We start from the raw sequence: 23551 nt of genomic DNA on the forward strand, positions 1-23551 counted from the left end.
CTGTGCCAATCACTTTAAGACCACCCAACGCCGACACTGGAGCAGGAAGTCATCGGCCAGATAAATGCTAGATTTATGGCAGAACCGATGGATATTTTTTATGTGCTTTCAGCGTTTATAAAGGAACGATCCAACAACAAATTTTTATTTATTTTTAAAATATTTTTTGCCAGACATACACCTTATGCCTTATATGCTATAAAAGAAAAGCCCTTCTAGTCTATGCCACATTAGACTTTCCCCGTGTACGGGAGAAGTCATTGGCCCAGATTCACAACCGAGATACGACGGCGTATCTCCAGATACGCCGTTGTATCTCTGCGTTGCTCCGTCGTATCTATGCGACTGATTCTTAGAATCAGTTACGCATAGATATCCATTAGATCCGACAGGCGTAAGTCTCTTACGCCGTCGGATCTAAACTGCATTTTTTTTTGACCGCTAGGTGGCGCTTCCGTCGAAGTCCGCCTCGAGTATGCAAATTAGCTAGATACGCGAATTCCCGAACGTACGCGCGGCCGACGCAGTTTACGTTAGGCTTTTCCCGGCGTATAGTTGCCCCTGCTATAGGAGGCGCAGCCAATGTTAAGTATGGCCGTCGTTCCCGCGTCGAAATTTGAAAAAGTTATGTCGTTTGCGTAAGTCGTCCGTGAATGGGGCTGGACGTCATTTACGTTCACGTAGAAACCAATGACGTCCTTGCACACTGGGAAATTCCACGGACGGCGCATGCGCCGTTCCGCAAAAACGTCAATCACGTCGGGTCGCAGTAGTTTAACATAAAACACGCCCCCCCCTTCCACATTTGAATTAGGCGGGCTTACGCCGGCTGATTTACGCTACGCCGCCGCAACTTACGGAGCAAGTGCTTTGAGAATACAGCACTTGCCCGTGTAAGTTGCGGCAGCGTAACACAAATCAGATACGTTACGCCCGCACAATTTTACGCGGCTGTACGTGAATCTGCCCCATTGTCGGGATCCTTCAGAGGATCGCACCTTCCTCCTCTCCAGTGGCACAGCATGGTACACTTCCATCTACCAAAAAGGAGCCCAATTCATCCCCATGCATAGATCACATTGATGTATATACCCTGCTTGGCTGGATGGCAGGTGAAGTGTGGATGCAAGACAGATATTATCCCTCTAATTGCCAGTTTATCACCACTCTGCCAGAGAAATTAATAAGACTGTGATCTGCAGAGGCAGCAGAATGTGGAGGAGCCATCAATCTGAGATATGTCCACATGGAAACACAAGGAAGGAGGTAGCTCACCGGAGATATTGAGGTATGGCATAGAGACGACAGCGATCAATAATCCACCCTGATAATAAACATATGACAATATCAATCAGCGTTTATCTTTGACCAAAACAAAAGATAATGTCAGAGAGGCGTTAGTCTCTGAAGTGTTTTTTTTTTCCCCCTTTACCTCGGCAGGGATTCTGTTAAAGCTATACTCCAGGATAAGCAATTATTATGTAAATACGAGAGGGCTGTGAAGTCTTAAGCTGGATACACGCTACACAATTTTCTGCAGATTATACCTTAATATTTAACAAAACCATATAATATGAGATCAAACCTAAACACTTTGGCCCGGATTCACATACAGCGGCGCATATTTATGCCGCCGTAGCGTATCTCCTTTACGCTACGCCGACGCAGCGCAGAGAGGCAAGCACTGGATTCACAAAGCCAGTGCTGCCAAATCTGCGCTGGGTTTCCTAGGCATAAGCCGGCGTATGTGAAAGTGCGCGTGAGCCATGCAAATGAGGCGTGACCCCATGCAAATGATGGGCCGAGCGCCAGACAGATACGTATAACGAACGGCGCATGCGCCGTCCCGTGGACGCATCCCAGTGCGCATGCTCACAATCACGTCGGAACTACTCCCTAAGATACGCCGGATCACTGCCTACGATGTGAACATAACCTACGCCTAGTCATATTCACGTCCTACGTAAACTACGTTGGCTTGTGTTCCCTTTGCATGGATGCTGCTGAGTTACACCTCCTTTATGGGGCATAACTTTGCGCCGGACGTATGACTTTACGTGCACTGCGTCGGATATTTGATTTAAAATCTTATCATCCTTGGGGTCTCAATGTTGAATGGTATATAAACTCTTTTATTATCAATAGTTAGGGGTATTCCTGTCCCACTTACCACATTTTTTGATATATTTGATTTATCTTTTCCCTTTCATAACCTTTTTCCTGCCCATATCGATGTTTATATATTTTTTATTATGTGATTTTGGATTTATTGAATATATTATGATATATAAAATCTTTTTTTTTAGAATTTATTTTATATTATTATATTCAGACCCATCAACATATGCGTGCAAGGGGAAGGGGAGGCGCTATCACCAATGTGGAAGAGCCTCCTGGCGGTTCCCCTTCCCCTTGCTTGCATATGTGTGAAGTTGATGGGTCTTCTGTGGCCTTCTACAGGGACGCCATCAGGGGGGCACAGGCATTACACCTGTAAGGGGCCCGGCTGGCCCCCTCCCGTTTATTTTTTATTTTTTTTATTCTTGTTTTTAAAAAAAAATTGCATTACACCTGTAAGGGCCTGATGGTCCCCAAGGCCCCTTTCAGGTCCGGCTTGCCCCCCCCCTGTTTTTTTTTTTGCATTACACCTGTAAGGGGCCTGATGGTCCTCAGTCCCCCTTACAGGCCCGGCTGGCCCCCCCTCCCGTTTGAATTTTGTTTGCATTACACCTGTAAGGGGCCTGATGGTCACCAGTGCCCCTTACAGGCCTGGCTGGCCCCCCTCCCGTTTTTTTTGCATTACACCTGTAAGGGGCCCGATGGTCCCCAGTGCCCCTTACAGGCCCGGCTGGCCCCCCTCCCATTTTTTTTTTTTGCATTACACCTGTAAGGGACCCGATGGTCCCCAGTGCCCCTTACAGGCCCGGCTGGCCCCCCTGCCGATTTTTTTTTTTTGCATTACACCTGTAAGGAGCCCGATGGTCCCCAGGCCAGACCCCCCACCCCCCGCTTATTATTTCGCATCAGGAGAAGAGATTACGTTTTTTTCGTCAGCACCCCCCCCCCGGTTCTCTGCTCCCTCCAGGGGGGGGCCCTGCCTAAAGCTGTGTAAGGGGCTCCCATAATTTGTGATGCCTGCCCTGGATGCACTGCCATCTTTGGATGGTTCTAGCATTTGGATTCTGCTCATCCCTTTGGACACCATACATAGCCTACCCCCCATTTGGCTAGTAGGCAATACAGCCACTATATCATTCCTTCTGCTTCTTACCATCTCACTCTTTACATTTTGGTCCTGTTAGTCCACTTTTGTGGGGGCTCTTTCATCTTCCATGGCCTTCTCTGATTTCTGGTACCTGGTCTATTTCATACACTTAAATGCACTATTTCCCCTTTTCCCTACTAGGGAATCTCACGTCCCATGACACTCGTAGATTGGATAATCGCCGGCAATTGCAGCGCCACAGAACCGCCCAGTGTGAGACTATTACATAGTTTTGTTAGATCAAAGGTTAGTTGTACATAGATTGTATGGTCAGATTGTAATGTGTATGGTGAGTCTTAACTACCTCCCCGCCCACCGATCAGCGACATCTCCTCACAGAACAGTGTGTAGAGGTAATCAGGGCACTGATGACTGCCCTGACCAAGATTTACATGATTGTGTCATCTCTGCCCAGGAAGTAGATGGTGAAACCTGGATGATGCCTGAACAAAGATGGTTCTGTATAATCAGGGGGAGCCCTGTGATCCCTGTGAGTGGTAAGAAATGTTACACTGACACATTCCTTAGCATGCATTTAATTAACGTGATACAAATCTGATAGCTGGTGTAGTTTTTCAAACCTGCTGTCCAAGCATCACAAATGTCGTGGTCACAACAGCCCTGTGGGAAATAAAGGCGCTCTATCCCAAAAGAGTCTATAATCTGTTTGTCCTTATTCTTATTTTTATCTTGTCCTCGCCGCGGAGAGAAGAGGAAGTTTTGTGAGGCGTGAGGTGTGTTTACAGAACGCTGGATTAAGCAATGGACACGAGGAGGGGCACAACAAGGGTCAGCGACCCGAGACGGAATCTAATCTGGAGAGTCGTGCAACCGCCGGTGTCCTGTCGGATTTACTCCGTCAGCTTATTCACCCACCGCATGATCTTATAGGAAGGAACGGTTCTATAAGAGATCGCTTTGTGGTGGGTCAATGAATTCTGTATTCTGACAACAATTTACTGTAGGTGACGGAACATTTGTACCGTAATGCACTTACTGTGATAATGCTGATGTTTACAAACATCTGGAATGTGAACTGCCTAGGATTCTAATGCGGTGCGGGAATCGCTGTGGTTTCTGCATCACATCAGTGTGAACTCTGCCTTAAAGGGGTTGTAAACCCTCATGTTTTTTCACCTTAATGCATCCTATGTGGCCAGCCCCCCAGCCCCCCCCCCGTTTTACTTACCTGAGCCCTGGAATTTCCAAAAACCAGAGACACGCTCTTTCTCTGCCCAGGGTTCTCTGCTCTTGATTGGATAGATTGATAGCAGCGCAGCCATTGGCTCCCACTGCTGTCAATCAAATTCAATGACGTGGGGGCTGGGCCGAGTCCTTCATTCGGCATCTATAGATGCCGAATGCTGGACTCGGGAGCGTGGCCGCAAGGTAACCCCCCCGGGAGAGCGCTTCTCCTAGGAGGTTATCTGATGTGGAGAGGAGCTACGAGAGCCGCCGGGGGACCCTAGAAGACGGTGTTCGGGGCCACTCTGTGCAAAGCAAACTGCACAATGGAGGTAAGTATGGCATGTTTCTTATTTAAAAAAAATAAAAACTTCAAGCTTTACAATCAATCACTTTAAAGTGGAGGTCCACCCTTGTTTTAGTTTATTAAAAGTCAACAGCTACAAAAAGTATAGCTGATGACTTTTAATAAACTGACACTTACCTGCCCCACGCTCCTCTCCTCTGCGCCTTCATCATAACTGTGGGCACCCGGCTGTGACAGCTTACGGCTTCACGGCCGGGCGGGCACTGCGCATGCGCGAGTCGCATTGCGCTCTCCTATTGGCCAGCCAATCTTCTGGGACCTGAATTGTGTCCCAGAAGATCACTGGCAGGGAGGGGCCGCCTAGGGCGAGAGAAGAAGTCGCTTAGGTGGCCGAATATAGGAAGGAGGAAGTGGGACAGTAAGTCCCACTAAAAAGATGTTACCCACTCCCCCCCCCCCCCCCCAAATAAATGAGATGCCAAATGTGGCATGTCAGGGGGCGAGGAGTGCTTAAAGTGAAAGTTCCACTTTTCGGTGGAACTCCACTTTAAAGTGGAGCTCCACCCTAAAGTGGAACTCACGCTGATCGGAACCCTCCCCCCCTCCGGTGTCACATTTGACACTTTTCAGGGGGGTGGGGGGTGTAGATACCTGTTTAAAGACAGGTATTTGCACCCACTTCTGGCCACATGCTACGGGCAAAAGACAGGTTTTTCTGACTTTCCGTCTGTCGCCCGTTGTGTGCTGGGAACACTCGGCTCCCAGCACACAGCGTGTGAGCCAATCGGCGGGCGCAGCGCGACTGGCGCATGCACCGTAGGGAACCGGGTAGTGAAGCCGGAGCGTTTCACTTCCTGGTTCCCTCACTGAGGATGGCGGGGGGAGCAGCAGAGAGACGAGCGATCGCTCATCCTCTGCTGCGGGTGGCGCTGGATTCCAGGACAGGTAAGTGTCCTAATATTAAAAGTCAGCAGCTGCAGTATTTGTACCTGCTGGCTTTTAATATTTTTTTATACTGGCACATCCGCTTTAATGGCTTCAAACATGCTTGGGACAAACACAGATCTACACTCAGACAATAAAGTTAACGAGAAAAAAAGCCCAACATTTTTTAATAAGATAAACAAAAAAAAAAAAAGGGGCAGACTCGATGGACTACTCTGTCTTTCTCTGCCGTCGCTTTTCTATGTTTCTATGATAGTGGGAATGAGAACTTTATATTTCAGGCTGAGGATTTTATTTTACAGGAGATCAGATTGGAACAGCAAAACCTCACTGTGACAATCCACGACTGTCCAAGGAAATCGGGGACTTATAGGAACTCTGTTATTTGTGCTGAGGTGCATTAGCGTTGCTGGGGGGTTTTAGCGGAAAAGATGAAGGTTGAGCGCGATTGACAATGAAATGTAAACACCGTTCGCATACGGAGAATGAAAGGGTCTCGCAGCTCGTCACACGTCACCGATTCCCATCTCTCACATTGAAGGCAGCGATGTTCCGGAGCGCTTTCTCGCTGGCAGCCTGCGTCAGCCCAGGCACATTGAGAACGCCTACGTGTGTTGTCGGATTCATGTCAGAGAATAGAACGCTCTTGTGACAAAGACTCTGGCCTTGACAGAGATGTCCCCTATAGAACCTGTCACCGGCTACACGCTTCCTCTGCCACCTGACAATGCTCCATGGGCTGCTGTGGCTGTAAAAGGGTTAACGTATTTTATCCCGCTCGGAGGTAGCGGAAATGCTGCGCCCGCATCTAATGATGAGTCCAACGAGGGGGGGGGGACTTATTAAAAATGAAACCCTATTAAAATAGGATTGCAAGCTATTGCTTAAAAGGTGCTGAAACCACCAAATCCAATCAATTATTTTTATCTCCTACTTCCCTCGCGACGCAAGAGCAGTTAATATGCTATTTAGTACTTGACACCCACACAAACTAGGTACCTTTGCCATCAAAATACATTGGCTGACACAGGATCAGTGCGGTGAAACCATTACATTATAAGAGGATGGGGGGGGGGGGGGTGCTGAACATGTTCCACAATAAATACGAGTGTAACGTGCTCAAAAAGTGAACCTATCCTTTAAAATGCACTCAAACAAATACAGTGGATCCTCGGATTGCGAGTAACGCGGTTAACAAGCTTTTCGCAAAACACATTTTTTATAAAAAATCCTGACTCAGTTTGTGAGTGTTGTCTCGCAAAACAAGTAGGATTAAAGCCGCTGCGGTGTGCAGTACCGCATTTGGCCAGAGGTGCGGGGGCGCCGGAGACGATCGGAGCCGTTTGTAAATGCTCCGAAACACTCTGGCCCAGATTCTCAAAAGAGATACGACGGCGCCATTCCAGATACGGCGTCGTATCTCTGCCTAGCGCCGTCGTATCTATGCGACTGATTCTTAGAATCAGTTACGCATAGATATTCAATAGATCCGACAGGCGTAAGGCTCTTACGCTGTCGGATCTTAAATGCATTTTTTTTTTCGCCGCTAGGTGTCGCCTCTGTCCTTTTCCCCGTCGGGTATGCAAATTAGCAAAATACGCGAATTCCCGAACGTACGCGCGGTCGACGCAGTGAAGTTACGACGTTTACGTTAGATTTGCGACGCGTAAAGTTGCCCCTGCTATATGAGGGGCAACCAATGTTAAGTATGGCCGTCATTCCCGCGTCGAAATATAAAAATTTACATCGTTTGCGTAAGTCGTCCGTGAATGGGGCTGGACGCCATTTACGTTCACGTCGAAACCAATGACGTCCTTGCGATGTCATTTAGTGCAATGCACATCGGGAAATTTTAGGGACGGCGCATGCGCATTACTTTCGGCGCAGGAACGTGCCTAATTTAAACGCTCCACGCCCCCTACCCGGCTCATTTGAATTAGGCGGGCTTGCGCCGGGGGATTTACGCTACGCCGCCGCAACTTTACAGGCAAGTTCTTTGTGAATAAAGCACTTGCCTGTAAAACTTGCGGCGGCGTAACGTAAATGACATACGTTACGCCGCCGCAGTTTTACGCCCATCTACGAGAATCTGGGCCCCTGTTCCCAAGGGTTTCCAAATGCAGCCAAACGGTCTCTGAGTATTTCCAAGTCTTTCCAGCGCCCCCCCCCCCCACCTCTGGCCACATGCGGTATTGCATGTCATAGAAGTCAACGTGGAACGAATTGTTTTCGTTTCCATTGACTTAAATGGGGAAACTCGCTTTGATATGCGAGTGCTTTGGATTACAAGCATTCTCCTGGGATGGATTATGCTCCAAGGTTCCACTTGTATCCACATTTAACACTACATACAGATCACTGTCCCCCTGAGACAGGGAAATCTAAAGTTGTTGTAAACCTCAGACATAAAATGAGAACAAAGCATATCCCTCTATAGTGTGTACTAGTCTCAGTTAAGAGCACCAAGTGTCACCTCTGCCTTATTCCTCGTTCCTCTGCTATCAGCATGAATTACTTCTAACAATTTTTCCTGACACCAAGAGAAAAATGGTGATGGGAGGGACCTCCAGCAGACTGACAGTCTCAGCTCTGTTCCTGTGTGCAGTGTCCCTTCCCTCCAATCAGCTCTCAGAGCTCTCCTCACTGAGCTCTGCAGAGTGTAACTTCAGCTCTCCACCCCCCTTTTTTTCTGAACTCTCAGACAAGCTTTAAAATTCAGCACTTTGAACAGATGTAGAGAAGAGAAGACTGCAGGTAGACAGGCACAACTTATGTAGGAGGATTTGTTTCATCTCTGTGTATCACCTGAGGCCAGTCACTTTACTGGGTATAAGTAAGGGTTTACAACCACTTGTGATGGTGAGAGTCCCTGCCTCGGTAATAACAGGTTTAAAAAATGAAAGTTTTGCTGTAAACAAAGCTCCGGTCCTGTCAGGGGAGAAATGTCTGACCGTCTGTGCATACAATGTATGAACAGCGATCAGTCATTTCCCCTAGTGAGTCCACCCCCCCTACAGTTAGAACACACCCAGGGAACATACTTAACCCCTTCCCCGCCCCCTAGTGTTAATCCCTTCCCTGCCAGTGGCATTTTTATAGTAATCCAATACTGATCACTGATCGCTATAAAAATGCCAATGGTCCCAAAAATTGGTCAAAAGTGAGCGCCATAATGTCGCAGTACCGGAAAAAAAAAAAACGCTGATCGCCGCAATTACTAGTAAAAAAAATATATTAATAAAAATGCCATAAAACTACCCCATATTTTGTAAATGCTATAACTTTTGCGCAAACCAATCAATAGACGCTTATTGCGATTTTTTTTTTACGGAAAATATGTAGAAGAATACCTATCGGCCTAAACTGAGGAAAAAAATAGTTTTTTTATATAGTTTTGGGGGATATTTATTATGGTAAAAAGTAAAAAAAATAGGATTTTTGTACTCACCGTAAAATCCATTTCTCTTCCGTTCATAGACGGAGACAGCATCCTTTGACAGTAGGGTTATGCACCTTCCTTCCAGGACTAAACTCTCCTGGAAGTAAGGTGCATAACCCTACTGTCAAAGGATGCTGTGTCCGTCTATGAACGGAAGAGAAATATTATTTTTTTTCAAAATTGTCGCTCTATTTTTGTTTATAGCGCAAAAAATAAAAACCGCAGAAAGCTCTATTTGTGGGAAAGAAAGGATGTCAATTTTGTTTAGGAGCCACGTTGCACGACTGCGCAATTGTCAGTTAAAACGACGCAGTGCCGAATCGCAAAAAGTGCTTTGGTCTTTGACCAGCAATATGGTCCGGGGCTTAAGTGGTTAAACCATAAAAAAAAAAAAAAATCTGCATGGTCTGGAGCTGGTGCAAAACTTCTTAACAGTATAAAAGCTTGAAGCTCCCAAGCCATTTCTTCTTAATAATCTCTAACCATGTAATTGTACTAAATATAGTCGTTTAGCACTTAAATCAATACATTTTCCCCATTTTCCTGCACAGCCAATGCCAATTTTAGCGACTCAAAAGATCTGAACCTGACAAAGCGTCTCATTCGGTATCCAGCATTGACACCTTGCGGTAGCGCAGCTTCGGTCATTATTACCGATCCCTCCCGGATGTGACTTTGAAAATAGGCTCCTGATTGTAATCAGCCCCCCCCCCCCCCCTGCATTTCTGCCCCGGCACTAGACAAAATCTGCCCAGTTTTTTATTACAGAATTATTTCCACCTGTTACAGACAAATACCTTCAGGAGCAGCTGCAATTCAGAACTATTGGCCGAGTGCATTGGCATTATGGAGTTACATATTTAGTGATGACGCCTACAGGGGACATTTAGAGGGACAATCTCTCATGAGGGCTCTTGGACAAAAAGTGAAAAAGTGAAAAAGCCACCAAGATTCTTGACATTTTATATCCTGGTGAATAATGTATTTTAAAATTTCTGCTCTGTATTCACTTAACCACTTCAGACCCGGACCATTATGCAGGTTAAAGCGGAGGTTCACCCATAGAGAACACATTTTCCCCTTAGCTTCATGCTCGTTTTGTCTAGGGGAATCGGCTATTTGTTTTAAAATATGATCCGTACTTACCCGTTTACGAGATGCATCCTCTCCGTCGCTTCCGGGTATGGGCTGCGGGAATGGGCGTTCCTTCTTGATTGACAGTCTTCCGAGAGGCTTCCGACGGTCGCATCCATCGCGTCACGATTTTCCGAAAGAAGCCGAACGTCGGTGCGCAGTATAGAGCCGCACCGACGTTTGGCTTCTTTCGGCTACGAGTGACGCGATGGATGCGACCGTCGGAAGCCTCTCGGAAGACTGTCAATCAAGAAGGAACGCCCGCTCCCGAAGACCCATACCCGGAAGCGACGGAGAAGATGCATCTCGAAAACGGGTAAGTACGGATCATATTTTAAAACAAATAGCCGATTCCCCTAGACACAACGAGCAGGAATCTAAGGGGAAAAGATAAAAAAAAAAGGAATTGGGTGAACTCCCGCTTTAAGGACCTTGCCCCTTTTTGCAATTCGGCACTGCGTCGCTTTAACTGACAATTGCGCGGTCGTGCGACGTGGCTCCCAAACAAAATTGACGCCTTTCCCCCCCCACAAATAGAGCTTTCTATAGGTGGTATTTGATCACCTCTGCGGTTTTTATTTTTTGCACTATAAACAAAAATAGAACGACAATTTTGAAAAAAATACAATGGGCCAGATTCACAGTGGACTTACGACGGCGTATCTACACGTACGCCGTCGTAAGTCCGAATGTGAGCCGTCGTATCTATGCACCTGATTCTTAGAATCAGTTACGCATAGATTTGGCCAAGATACGAGCGGCGTAAGTCTCCTACGCCGTCGTATCTTGGGTGCATATTTACGCTGGCCGCTAGGGGCGCTTCCGTAGATTTACGCGTTGAATATGTAAATTAGGTAGATACGCCAATTTACGAACGTACTTGCGCCCGCTACGCCGTTTACGTTAGGCTTACATCCGGCGTAAAGTTACCCCTGCTATATGAGGCGCAGCCAATGCAAAGTATGGACGTCGGCAAGCGTATTTTTTTATGTCTTTTACGTAAGTCGTACGTGAATGGGGCTGTGCGTAGGTTACGTTCACGTCACAGGCATTGGGCCTGGCGTATCTTATGGAGTAAATTCAACGTGATACTGAGCAGGCGTGCGCATGCGCCGTTCGTTAAGCGCGTCATTTACGTGGGGTCACGATTCATTTACATACAACACGCCCCCTACCAGCCTATTTTGAATTAGGCAGGCTTACGCCGGCCAATTTACGCTACGCCGCCGCAACTTACGGATCAAGTGCTTTGTGAATACTGCACTTGCCTGTCCAAGTTGCGGAGGCGTAGCGTAAATAGGATACGCTACGCCCGCACAAAGATACGGCCAGATACGTGAATCTGGCCCAATATTTTTTACTTTTTGCTATAATAAATATCCCCCAAAAAGATATAAAAAAAAAACTTTTTTTTTCCTCAGTTTAGGCCGATACGTATTCTTCTACCTATTTTTGGTAAAAAAAAAAAATCGCAATAGACGTCTATCGATTGGTTTGCGCAAAATTTTTTAGCGTTCACAAAATAGGGGATAGTTTTATGGCATTTTTATTAATAATTTTTTTTTTACTACTAATGGCGGCGATCTGTGATTTTTTTCGTGACTGCGACATTATGGCGGACACATTTGACACATTTTTGGGACCATTGTCATTTTCACAGCGAAAAGTGCTATAAAAATGCACTGATTACTGTGAAAATTAGGTAGTGACGGGGTTAACCACTAGATGGCGCTAAGGGGTAAAGTGTGCCCTAAGGAAGTGATTCTTACTGTAGGAGGTTGTGGCTGTAGGCATGACGTCACTGATCGTCGTTCCCTATATCAGGGAACAGACGATCAGTGTCACTGCCACAGTGAAGAACGGGGAAGGTGTGTTTACACACACCTCTCCCCGTTCTTCAGCTCATGTGACCGATCTCGGGACACCGGCAGTGATCGGGTCTGCGGGTCCCGCGGGCATGTTCACAGAGCTTTAGACCGGGTCGCGCACACGCGCGACCCACGGTTGGGCTCTTAAAGGCAACGTACAGGTACGTGCCTGTGCCCAGCCGTGCCATTCTGCCGACGTAAATGTGCAGGGGGCGGTCCTTAAGTGGTTAAGACAGAGTTCCCTCCAAAAAATTTTTGAACAAATTCAGCAGCTACAAATACTGCAGCTGCTGACTTTTAATATATGGACACTTACCTGTCCAGGGCGCCCGCGATGTCCTCCCCCAAAGCCGATCTGTCCCTCGGCTCTCGGGTGGAGGTGCTGCCATCTTTGGTAAGGGAATCAGGAAGTGAAGCTTCGACGCGGGAACGACGGCCATACTTAACATTGACTAGGCCAGCTATTTGATGGAATAACTTTACGCCTGAAAATGCCTTACGTAAACGGCGTATCTTTACTGCGACGAGCGCGCGTACGTTCGTGAATAGGCGTATCTAGTGATTTACATATTCTACGCCGAGCGCAATGGAAGCGCCACCTAGCGGCCAGCCTAAATATTGCACCCTAAGATACGACAGCGCAAGCCGTCGTATCTTAGATAGGTTTAAGTGTATCTCAGTTTGAGAATACACTTAAACTTAGGTCGGCGCAGATTCCGAGTTAGGTCGGCGTATCTACTGATACGCCGGCCTAACTCTATGTGAATCTAGCTAAGAAAGTTCAAGTGCATGCAACCACGACACCACGTGCCAAGAGTTTGCATGTTCTCCCTGTGCCTGTGTGGGTTTCATCCAGGTACTCTGGTTTCCCCCCACACTCCAAAGACATGCTGGTAGGTTAATTGGCTCCTGTCTAAATTGGCCCCTAGTAAGTATGAATATGAGTTAGGGACCTTAGAGATTGTAAGCTCCTTGAGGGTGGGGACTGATGTGAATGTATAATATATAAATATATATATATATGTAAAGTGCTGCGTAAATTGACGGAGCTATATAAGTACCTGAAATAATAATATCGTAAAGGCAGGTGTCCCAATACTTTTGACACTATAGTGTATGGGCCATATTCCCGTAGTTTTTGGGCGGGCGTCGCGTAAGCCATTTACACTCCGCCGCCCCAACCTACAGGAGCAAGTGCTGTATTCCCCAAACACTTGCTCCGTAGTTTGGGGAGGCGTGGTGTAAATGGCCCGACGTATGGCAGAGTAAATCCAAGGGGGCGGCTTGTATTTAAATTAAGCGTGCCCCCGATTCTAACGAACTGCGCATGCGCCGAGCTTAAAATAGCCCAGTGCGCATGCTCTAGTTCTCGGTGTAAAACGTCAATGACGCCGACGTGTGCGTCATTGACGTAAAGTCGTATTCGCGGACGACTTAGTAAAACGACGTACCCGACGGGAAAACACGACGCGGACCCGACGCCATACTTAACATGGCCTACGTGGGACTGGCGTAAGGTTACCCCTCATATAGCAGAGGTAACCTTACGCCTACGCAAACGACGTTAGCGACTGTTACGCGACGCGATTTCGTACGTGAATCGGCGTATCAGGCTCATTTGCATAAACAAATGAGACCTGAACGTAAACGCCACCTAGCGGTCGGCGGAGTAATTACATTTAGGATCCGACAGTGTAAGTGTCTTACACTAGTCGGGTCCTAGCCTAAATCCGGCGTATATTGTTTTGTGAATACAAAACAATGATACGCCGGCGGGAATTACGAATTACGCCGGTGTATCTGTAGATACACCGGCGTAACTTGTTTAAGAATATGGCCCTATATTGTTACATTTAAGTAATATATTCATACAAGCATGTAAACTTACCGACAGGTTCACTTTAAATCACTGCTTTCCTAACAGTGACAGATCTATTAATCTGTGGAAGTTAACATGGTAAATGTCTGCGCTGTGCCCCATACTGAGAGAGGCGGCGGCGTGTACGCTACAGCTGTCTTTATGAACCAGACCATAAAAATAACATCATTTATTCTTCAGCACACCTGAAGAGGAAAAAGAGAAAATGACAAAGCCTCTGAAATTCAGCTGCGGGGGAAACTGGCCCCGTGATTTCTACAGCCCAACGATTTCTGCTTTAATGCCCTTCTGGGCACACGTCAGTCACAGCAAATTCGTCCCTTGCTTCCAACAGGGATGGGTGGCCGACTGAGTCATTGTGCTCAGCGGGTGTGATGTACGGTGATGGGAGTAAAAGAATCGGAACCCATCGGTCCACAGGAATTTGCGACTCACGTTATATTAAATAAACGGATGTGTCAGTCTTGCAAGGGGGAAAGGTAAATTGCCAAGGAAAGATGGCAAACCTAAAATTATTACACCGGAGAACGTGCGCAGAGGATATGTTGGCTGTGCTATGGGGCATGAAGCCAAGACGTCAGGCCCATCTCTGGAATCCTCTGGTCTTCAGCAAGATGAAAAGTCTAAAAGGATTTGTGAACAATTAAAGTAGTTGTAAAGGTTCCTTTTTTATTTATGTCATACTTACCTCCACTGTGCAGCTCGTTTTTCACAGAGTGGCCCCCGATCCTCCTCTTCTGGAGTCCCTCGGCGGCAGTCTCGGCTCCTCCCCGCAAGAGCTAACCCCCATTTTGGGAAGCTCTCTCCCAAGGGGGTTAGCTTGCGGGCGTGCTCCTGTGTCATACACTTGGCATATCCGCCGAGTGTATGACTTGGCCCCGCCCCCTGGCAGCCGCATCATTGGATTTGATTGATAGCAGCGGGAGCCAGTGGCTGCGCTGCTATCAATCTATCCAACGAAGAGCCAAGAAGCTGTGGAGAGAGCGACGCGGGATTGCAGCGGGAGCCAATGGCTGCGCTGCTATCAATCTATCCAATGAAGAGCCAAGAAGCTGTGGAGAGAGCGACGCGGGATTGCAGAGGGAGCCAATGGCTGCGCTGCTATCAATCTATCCAATGAAGAGCCAAGAAGCTGTGGAGAGAGCGACGCGGGATTGCAGCGGGAGCCAATGGCTGCGCTGCTATCAATCTATCCAACAAAGAGCCAAGAAGCTGTGGAGAGAGCGACACGGGATTGCAGCGGGAGCCAATGGCTGCGCTGCTATCAATCTATCCAATGAAGAGCCAAGAAGCTGTGGAGAGAGCGACGCGGGATTGCAGAGGGAGCCAATGGCTGCGCTGCTATCAATATATTCAATAGCGAGCCAAGAAGCCGCGGAGAGAGCAACGCGGGATAGTGCCCATGGAAATTCGGCTCTCAGGTAAGTAAAACGGGGGGAGTCTGGGGGGGGGGGGCGGACACTGCAGGGTGTTTTTTCACCTTAATTCATAGGATGTATTAAGGTGAAAAAACACAAGGGTTTACAACCATTTTTTGAAGCTGAACTCCAGACAGATATAAAATACATAATATAATGCAGCTCTGTGTTCATCATTATATGTATTTATTAGATGCAAACGGTGTGAGCGCCTAAATTTGACTTGATATCAGCCTGTGCAGCAGAGCTCAGAATGGGTGAGGGCGAAGCAGAACAAAGAGCCAATCAGTTGCTCTGCAGTGAACATGCTAATAGGAGGAGAGAGCAGAATGACAGAGAAATTAAATCATCAGTCTGTAGCTTCTCCTCTCACTGGCCAGTCACAGCAGCCAAATACCTCCGCAAAAATTACGGTAAAGCGACGCTAAAAATAGGGCACTATTCCTCCAACTAATACTAATGTGTGGGCACTATTCCTCCAACTAATACCAATGTATGGGCACTATTCCTCCAACTAATACTAATATATGGGCACTATTCCTCCAACTAATACTAATATATGGGCACTATTCCTCCAACTAATACTAATATATGGGCACTATTCCTCCAACTAATACTAATATATGGGCACTATTCCTCCAACTAATACCAATGTATGGGCACTATTCCTCCAACTAATACCAATGTATGGGCACTATTCCTCCAACTAATACTAATATATGGGCACTATTCCTCCAACTAATACTAATATATGGGCACTATTCCTCCAACTAATACTAATATATGGGCACTATTCCTCCAACTAATACTAATATATGGGCACTATTCCTCCAACTAATACTAATATATGGGCACTATTCCTCCAACTAATACTAATATATGGGCACTATTCCTCCAACTAATACTAATATATGGGCACTATTCCTCCAACTAATACTAATATATGGGCACTATTCCTCCAACTAATACTAATATATGGGCACTATTCCTCCAACTAATACTAATATATGGGCACTATTCCTCCAACTAATACTAATATATGGGCACTATTCCTCCAACTAATACTAATATATGGGCACTATTCCTCCAACTAATACTAATGTGTGGGCACTATTCCTCCAACTAATACTAATATATGGGCACTATTCCTCCAACTAATACCAATATATGGGCACTATTCCTCCAACTAATACTAATATATGGGCACTATTCCTCCAACTAATACTAATATATGGGCACTATTCCTCCAACTAATACTAATATATGGGCACTATTCCTCCAACTAATACTAATATATGGGCACTATTCCTCCAACTAATACTAATATATGGGCACTATTCCTCCAACTAATACTAATATATGGGCACTATTCCTCCAACTAATACTAATATATGGGCACTATTCCTCCAACTAATACCAATGTATGGGCACTATTCCTCCAACTAATACTAATATATGGGCACTATTCCTCCAACTAATACTAATGTGTGGGCACTATTCCTCCAACTAATACTAATATATGGGCACTATTCCTCCAACTAATACTAATATATGGGCACTATTCCTCCAACTAATACTAATATATGGGCACTATTCCTCCAACTAATACTAATATATGGGCACTATTCCTCCAACTAATACCAATGTATGGGCACTATTCCTCCAACTAATACTAATATATGGGCACTATTCCTCCAACTAATACTAATGTGTGGGCACTATTCCTCCAACTAATACTAATATATGGGCACTATTCCTCCAACTAATACTAATATATGGGCACTATTCCTCCAACTAATACCAATGTATGGGCACTATTCCTCCAACTAATACTAATATATGGGCACTATTCCTCCAACTAATACTAATATATGGGCACTATTCCTCCAACTAATACTAATATATGGGCACTATTCCTCCAACTAATACTAATATATGGGCACTATTCCTCCAACTAATACCATTGATGGGCACTATTCCTCCAACTAATACCATTGATGGGCACTATTCCTCCAACTAATACCATTGATGGGCACTATTCCTCCAACTAATACCATTGATGGGCACTATTCCTCCAACTAATACCAATGTATGGGCACTATTCCTCCAACTAATGCCATTGATGGGCACTATTCCTCCAACTAATTCTAATGTATGGGCACTATGCCTCCAACTAATACTAATGTGTGGGCACTATTCCTCCAACTAATACTAATGTGTGGGCACTATTCCTCCAACTAATACCAATGTATGGGCACTATTCCTCCAACTAATACTAATGTATGGGCACTATTCCTCCAACTAATACCAATGTATGGGCACTATTCCTCCAACTAATACTAATGTATGGGCACTATGCCTCCAACTAATACCAATGTATGGGCACTATTCCTCCAACTAATACCATTGATGGGTACTATTCCTCCAACTAATACCAATGTATGGGCACTATTCCTCCAACTAATACCATTGATGGGTACTATTCCTCCAACTAATACCAATGTATGGGCACTATTCCTCCAACTAATACTAATGTATGGGCACTATGCCTCCAACTCAGACCTGGGCAAACTACGGCCCGCGGGCCGTATACGGCCCGGCGGACCTTTTAATCCGGCCCCCCCGTTGCCCGCCGCCGCTGCCGCGTTAATCACCACGGCGGGGAACATTACAGACAGCGTTCGTTTGAACAGCTGTTTTCCCCGCCGTGCATAGACACTCCCCCTTGGACGGATCTGTCCAATCGCGGGCAAGGGGGAGTCACATAGACACTCCCACTTGGACGGATCTGTCCAATCGCGAGCAAGGGGGAGTGTCTATGTGACTCCCCCTTGCTCGCGATTGGACAGATCCGTCCAAGGGGGAGTGTCTATGCGCGGCGGGGAAAACAGCTGTTCAAACGAACGCTGTCTGTAATGTTCCCTTCCCTGCCGCGGTGATAACAGTAGACAGGGCCGGGAGGGGTCACTGTGCCCATCACACGCAGCCACTTGTGCCAACACATGCAGCCACTTGTGCCAACACACGCAGCCACTTGTGCCAACACACGCAGCCACTTGTGCCAACACACGCAGCCACTGTGCCACCATAAATTGTCGCCACTGTGCCCATCAAACGCAGCCACTGTGCCAATCACACGCAGCCACTGTGCCAATCACACGCAGCCACTGTGCCAATCACACGCAGCCACTGTGCCAATCACACGCAGCCACTGTTCCCATCAAACGCAGCCACTGTGCCAATCACACGCAGCCACTGTGCAATCAATTGTTGCCACTGTTCCCAAACACAGCCACTGTGCCAATCACATGCAGCCACTGTGCCAATCACACGCAGCCACTGTGCCCATCACACGCAGCCACTGTGCCAATCACACGCAGCCACTGTGCCAATAACACGCAGCCACTCTGCCCATCAAACGCAGCCACTGTGCCATTCACACGCAGCCACTGTGCCCATCAAACGCAGCCACTGTGCCATCACATGCAGCCACTGTGCCAACACACGCAGTCACTGTGCCATCAATTGTTGCCACTGTGCCCATCACACGCAGCCACTGTGCCATCAATTGTCGCCACTGTGCCCATCAAACGCAACCACTGTGCCATCACACGCAGCCACTGTGCCATCACATGCAGCCACTGTTTAATCAATTGTTATTGATTAAACAGTGGCTGCCTGTCCCCAGCCTCTTTTCCCCTCCTGTGTCATGTCCCCAGCGTCTGTCCCCCTCCTGTGTCATGTCCCCAGCCTCTGTCCCCCTCCTGTGCCATGTCCCCAGCCTCTGTCCCCCTCCTGTGCCATGTCCCCAGCCTCTGTCCCCCTCCTGTGCCATGTCCCCAGCCTCTGTCCCCCTCCTGTGTCATGTCCCCAGCCTCTGTCCCCCTCCTGTGTCATGTCCCCAGCGTCTGTCCCCCTCCTGTGTCATGTCCCCAGCGTCTGTCCCCCTCCTGTGTCATGTCCCCAGCATCTGTCCCCCTCCTGTGTCATGTCCCCAGCCTCTGTCCCCCTCCTGTGTCATGTCCCCAGCGTCTGTCCCCCTCCTGTGTCATGTCCCCAGCCTCTGTCCCCCTCCTGTGTCATGTCCCCAGCGTCTGTCCCCCTCCTGTGTCATGTCCCCAGCGTCTGTCCCCCTCCTGTGTCATGTCCCCAGCCTCTGTCCCCCTCCTGTGTCATGTCCCCAGCGTCTGTCCCCCTCCTGTGTCATGTCCCCAGCGTCTGTCCCCCTCCTGTGCCATGTCCCCAGCGTCTGTCCCCCTCCTGTGCCATGTCCCCAGCGTCTGTCCCCCTCCTGTGTCATGTCCCCAGCGTCTGTCCCCCTCCTGTGTCATGTCCCCAGCGTCTGTCCCCCTCCTGTGTCATGTCCCCAACGTCTGTCCCCCTCCTGTGTCATGTCCCCAGCGTCTGTCCCCCTCCTGTGTCATGTCCCCAGCGTCTGTCCCCCTCCTGTGTCATGTCCCCAGCCTCTGTCCCCCTCCTGTGTCATGTCCCCAGCCTCGGTCCCCCTCCTGTGCCATGTCCCCAGCCTCTGTCCCCCTCCTGTGCCATGTCCCCAGCCTCTGTCCCCCTCCTGTGCCATGTCCCCAGCCTCTGTCCCCCTCCTGTGCCATGTCCCCAGCCTCTTTCCCCCTCCTGTGCCATGTCCCCAGCCTCTGTCCCCCTCCTGTGCCATGTCCCCAGCCTCTGTCCCCCTCCTGTGCCATGTCCCCAGCCTCTGTCCCCCTCCTGTGTCATGTCCCCAGCCTCTGTCCCCCTCCTGTGCCATGTCCCCAGCCTCTGTCCCCCTCCTGTGCCATGTCCCCAGCCTCTGTCCCCCTCCTGTGCCATGTCCCCAGCCTCTGTCCCCCTCCTGTGCCATGTCTATAACAAGTACTCGTACCAGTTTTCCAACAATGATATTTACTGCTTTTTATAAAGAAATACAATTGATTTTATGCAGTATTGAGTTTAGCCTTTTGGCCCGGCCCTCCAAAATATTTTTAGTTTCTCATGTGGCCCCATCGAAAAAATATTTGCCCACCCCTGCTCCAACTAATACCAATGTATGGGCACTATTCCTCCAACTAATACCAATGTATGGGCACTATTCCTCCAACTAATACCAATGTATGGGCACTATTCCTCCAACTAATACCAATGTATGGGCACTATTCCTCCAACTAATACCATTGATGGGTACTATTCCTCCAACTAATACTAATGTATGGGCACTATGCCTCCAACTAATACCAATGTATGGGCACTATTCCTCCAACTAATACTAATATATGGGCACTATTCCTCCAACTAATACCAATGTATGGGCACTATTCCTCCTTCTACTGACCACAGGTACTAATTTTTTGTACATCCACCGACCACCATCTCACAGATGCTTGGACATTTTTTAATCCCACTGGCCACAGTCTGACGCCCCCCCCCCCCCTAAATTTGGAGGACAGTACTGGCCCTTATTGAGAAATTTTGGAGACCCCTTCTCTAGATTGCTTCTTTTCAAAACTGGTAGCTTTTCAAACATGACAAATTTTGGACAGTGCTATGTAATATATATACCTGATATAGAAATTTAATCTTTGGCACTTTTGTGTTGTTTGATACATTGTATACTATGGAGTCCCCCTTTAATTATTTAGGTAGCGAAGTGCAATTTTATTCTAACAGGCTCCTGTTTGAGATAATACAATATTACACAGTGCTAGAACGAAGCCCCATTATTAGTTTAATTGTGCGGCACAATGCTGACCTCTGCTGGTCAAACTTCATTACTACATGGCACTCTATCCAACATTACCTTTTACTTGGTTTTAGGATTCACCGCAGGAAATCCTCGGCGTGTATTTAATATGCCAGAGACTGAATGAGGAAGTGGTCTATATGGACTGTAGTGTGTTTCAGGAAAACTGTAAATGCACTAAAAAAAAAAAATGCACAGGTGTGAACCAGGCCTACGCCTGAATTATGTGCAAGGAATCAGAGCAGCCATAGAGATTTCAGTATTGTCAGCAGTCAGAACTGATTTCTGTTTGGCTATTTTTGCACTTTGCTTTAACCCGGAAGAATTTACCCCCCCTTCCTGACCAGAGCACTTTTTTAGCGAATCGGCACTGCGTCGCTTTAACTGACAATTGTGCGGTAATGCGACGTTGCACCCAAATAAAATTGCCGACCTCTGCGGTTTTTGTTTTTTGGCACTATAAACAAAACAAGCGCAACAATTTACGAAAAAAAAACACAGTGGTCCGGATTCACAGACACTGGCGCACATTTATGCCGCCGTAGCGTATCTCGTTTTCGCTACGCCGAAGCAGCGCAGAGAGGCAAGCATGGAATTCACAAAGCACTTCCTCCCAAAACTGCGCTGGGTTTCCAAGGCGTAAGTCGGCGTAAGTGGAAGTGGGCGTGAGCCATGCTAATGAGGCGTGACCCCATGGAAATGATGGGCCAAGCGCCAGACAGATACGAATCGCCAACTGCCCATGCGCCGTCCCGTGGGCGCATCTCAGTGCGCATGCTCACAATCACGTCGGAACAACTGCCTAAGATACGCCGGATCACTGCCTACGGCGTGAACGTAACCTACGCCTAGTCATATTCACGTCCTGCATAAACTACGTAAAATACGCCGGCTTGTGTTCCCTTTGCATGGATGCTGCTGAGTTACACCTCCTTTATGGGGCATAACTTTACGCTGGACATATGACTTTACGCGCACTGCGTCGGACGGACGTACGTATCTCCCTCATTTGTATATGTGAATAGAACATCAATGGGAGCGCCAAATAAGTCCAGCGTAAATATGCGCCCACTCTACGCCGGCGTAGGCAAGTTACGTTGGTTGGATGAAGCCTATTTTCAGGCGTATCTTAGTTTCTGAGACCGGCGCATAGATACGACGGCGCATATTTGCACTTACGCGGCGTATCTCGAGATACGTCGGCACAAGTGCTTTGTGAATCCGGGCCAATATCTTTTACTTTTTGCTATAATAAATAGCCCACATTTTTTTCCCTCAGTTTAGACCGATAAGTATTCTTCGACATATTTTTGGTAAAAAAAACAAAAAACGCAACAAGCGTATATTGATTGTTTTTTTCGCAAAATAGCGTCTACAAAATAGGGAATAGTTTTATGGCATTTTTATTATATTGGGACTGCGACATTATGGCGGACACATCGGACACTTTTGCGACCATTTATACAGCAATCAGTGCTATAAAAATGCACGGATTACTGTATAAATGACACTGGCATGGAAGGGGTTAAACACTAGGGGGAGAGGAAGGGGTTAAGTGTGTCCTAGGGAGTGATTCTAACTGTGGGGGGCTGGGCTTACTGTGACACAACACTAATGACTGCTCCCGATGACGGGGGCCGTCTTAATAGCATCATGGGCCCCTGGGCAGGGCAAAGTAATGCTCTGGGGCCCCTACAATGATGACAGTGAAGGTAAACAGACATCAAGTAGGTAGGAGGCAGACTGTGTATCCATCATTCTCAGTGCCATCATGGGGCCCCCAATTTCGGGGCAGCGTGGGCTCAAGGATCAGCTGCTTTGGGGAAAGTGCAGGGGCCCCCCATGCAGATGGGGCCCCTGGGCAGTGCCCAGGTGTGCCCTTGCATTAAGACAGCTCTGCCCAATGAAAGGGATCAGTAGATCACTGATCTATTGATGCTGCCTGCTGGGGGCTCTACTGTCGCTTGGGGGAGGATCTATTATTGCTGTTGATGGGATAATCTACTGTTGGGGGGGGGGTGTCTAATGTTGCTGGCTGCTGGAGAGTCTATTGATGCTGGATACTGGAAGATTTATTGTTACTGGGGTTGATCTATTGTTGCTGGGAGGGATCTGTTGTTGCTAGGGAAATCTATTGTTGCTGTGGGGATCTATAGTTGTTGGGATGGATTTATAGTTGCTGAGGAGATCTACAATATGATATGGTTATATTCACATAGCTATATATTGAAGGGGGGATATAGAGACACTCTACGCATTTGGCAGCTAACAGATGCTGCTTCCTTAGGAGAATAGCACAGGTATAGCATGTAATCAATGCCTGCACCGAACTATAAACCTCTAGGGCAGGGGTCTCAAACTCAATTTCATTGTGGGC

The 23551-nt window shown here is 47.5% G+C and overlaps 1 long non-coding RNA gene across 1 annotated transcript in view; it reads right to left on the bottom strand.

Moving 5' to 3' along the window:
* LOC120919020 overlaps nucleotides 1-23551 on the bottom strand; it is a 62631-nt gene that overhangs the window by 22104 nt on the left and 16976 nt on the right. The window lies entirely within an intron of this gene.

This window comes from Rana temporaria, chromosome 12 (genome assembly GCF_905171775.1).
Source record: "Rana temporaria chromosome 12, aRanTem1.1, whole genome shotgun sequence".
NCBI classification, from domain to species: Eukaryota; Metazoa; Chordata; class Amphibia; order Anura; family Ranidae; genus Rana; species Rana temporaria.